Source organism: Echinops telfairi, unplaced genomic scaffold (genome assembly GCF_000313985.2).
Source record: "Echinops telfairi isolate 266 unplaced genomic scaffold, ASM31398v2 ScPeMD7_5592;HRSCAF=6446, whole genome shotgun sequence".
NCBI lineage: Eukaryota > Metazoa > Chordata > Mammalia > Afrosoricida > Tenrecidae > Echinops > Echinops telfairi.
In genome coordinates this window covers 40,156,352-40,158,963 of record NW_022109491.1, presented here as the reverse complement: position 1 = coordinate 40,158,963, position 2,612 = coordinate 40,156,352, and positions in this window count along the sequence as shown.

Sequence of the window (2,612 nt, the reverse complement as noted above, 5' to 3'; positions counted from 1 at the left end):
CGGGTTCCAGACGGGAGGACCCCGGGCACGCGAGGGCTGTCACTGTTCGGAGGCGCCCCAGGCGCCCCTCCGGAGTCCGGGCTCTCCTCCCCCGGGCCGGTGGGCGGCGAGGGCAGGGTCCTGGCCCGCCCCGAGGCTCGGCTCTGTGGCCGGGTGGGGATGCCTGGGCGAGTTGGGAAACCTTTATTGGTAACGTGGAGCCGGAGGGCTGGTGCTCGGGAACCGAACGTGGGCTCCCCGGAGCCTCTCGCTTGGAGGCAGGGGCGCGCGGGACAAAGCGTCCTTCCCGAGGCGTCGGGACACTTGCTCCTCGGCTCTGGGTCGCCGACGGCCCCGCTGCGCTGCTGGCGCACCAGCCAGGCCGGGGGAGCTTGGAAAAGCAGAGTCGGACCCGGAGGAGGTTCGGTCCAGCGCGCAGGTGGCGGGCGGGCAAGCTGGGGCGCGCAGGCAGGCCGTCGGTGGGGCACCGGTGGACAGTCTCAGGGCGGGCAGTCTCGAGGGCAGGGGCTCATCCTGGGGGTGCCGCACCTGGAGGAGATCTTGGGCCACAGCTCCGGGACCACCACCTCATGACCGTTCTGCAGCCTCAGGCTCCCGCGTGCGGCGGCACATGCCTCGCTGGAGGCAGCTGCCAGGTGGAAGGGCTGGGCGGTGGGTGGGAGGCGGGTTGGGGGATAGTTCAAGCTGTGTGGATCCTTGCCTGGAATGCCAGGGCGAGCTAGGTCCGGCGGTAGGCTCAAAGCATTTCGGTGACAGCGTGCACTTGGCTCACTCCAGATGCTATTTTAGCTCCAGCTTTTCTGAGAGGGGTTCGGAGTGGCGGGTGGAGGGTAGGGCAAGAGCCTTTTATACTGCTCGCCGTCCACCTCCCAACTCCTGTTTCCTCCCTCCCACCTCCCCTGCGCCAGCCCAGGCTTTCCCTCCACTTGAGGCATCTAGGAGAGCCCCGACTGCAAATGTCCAAGTCCTTCCTGCACCTTGGTCCTCAGGGTAGGGGGCTGGATCCTCATGATTCTTTCGTGGTTGTTGGGGGAGAGAAAGAATGAAAAGAAAACTTTCTCCCAGTTTGTTCCCCCTTTCTGCCATCCACCTCCCTGTTCCAGAAACTAACGTAAGATTCTTAAATCAACTTCCTTTCTCAGTCTTTCCTAAGGCACGTAAGCCAAACTTTACCGAAATTAAGACAGGAAACACTTTCACCATTTTGAAAGTTCCTCGGGTCATCTTGGCATTTTGCAGATTTTAAATAGAGGTGATTAAGGAGAGGAATGCTGACTGGTTTGTTTAGGAGGGACGTGGGGGAAGACTAACTGTACTTTTAAAGGTACCTTGAACATCTTTAAAATTCTAACCAGCCCTAGCATCTTTTAATAAATGAGGAGTGGGGACGAGGGGTGCTGTGTTGGAAGAAATATTTACTTTCGATGCCTATGCTCTGGTCCTGGGTCCTGTAGAGCATGCTTTCACAATCTCCAGCCTCACAAATGCCAATAATTGTCAAATGAAGCTCTGGGGAAGAATCTAAAACAATAGACCTTCCTTGATTCAGATGGGAGATCAAAGAAGATCTCTCAAATCCCACAAGGATCATCGTGTCAATTTTCTAATTAGGATCACTTTAAAAAGGGAGAGGGCAGGGTTTCAGTACAGGGGTCTTAATTTAATTATGTATAAATTAAGATGGCAAAGTAGAATCCTGTAGACAGAGCTAGTTTAAGGAAAGTTTCCCTTTATCAGTGACCTCAGATTATCCTGTGGCCTCACAAGGAAAAATGTCTTCTTTATTGCCTGGGGCAGGTTGGTCTAAATTGGAATTTGGGGCTGCTGCTATGTCTTACTTTACATAGCCCACAGTCATTACATGTGAGTTCCAACAGCCTCTCCTCTCATGAAGAATATTTGGTTGTAAGGAAAATTAATTTTTTAAAAACCTTTGAAAATTCTGGCAATCAGAATGAGTTCTTATCAATTTTAAAATAGAAAGCCAAGGATCAAAGTATCTGTAAAATATTGCAAATACCTTTATAAAATGTTAAAAAGATACAAGAATGGATACTATTAGGGGAGCTTATTTTCCTATAAGCATACATATCCTGGGTGGTGTAAATGGTTAATGATGCTTAACAAACATTTTTTTAACCAGAAAGTTGCTGGTTGGAGTCCCCCCAGAGGTGCCTTGGAAGAAAGGTCTGGTGATCTACTTCCAAAAAGTTAGCCACTGAAACTCTATGGAGTACAGTTCTAGTCTGACAGACGAAGGGTCACCATAAGTTAGAATTGACTGCACGGCAATTGGTGAGGCACACATAATTATTTTTGATAAACATCCATACCCTACCCCAACCAGCTTTTGAGAAGTTAGGGAAAGCTTGAATTTTTTGTGGGAAAAGGATTACAAATTTAATAACCGAAGTAAATTTAGATCCAAGTATATTTATGAGATCAGCACCAATGACTGGTAAAAGTTTTTAAAAGTCTACTTCCTTTTTCAAAAGTTCTCATAGTACCTTATTTATATATTTTTATTGATTGATACCACTAAGACGTAGTGGACTATGTCTGCAAGTCCCTGTTCCCTCCAGACCTAAATGACTTTTGTGGAGCATTCTAGA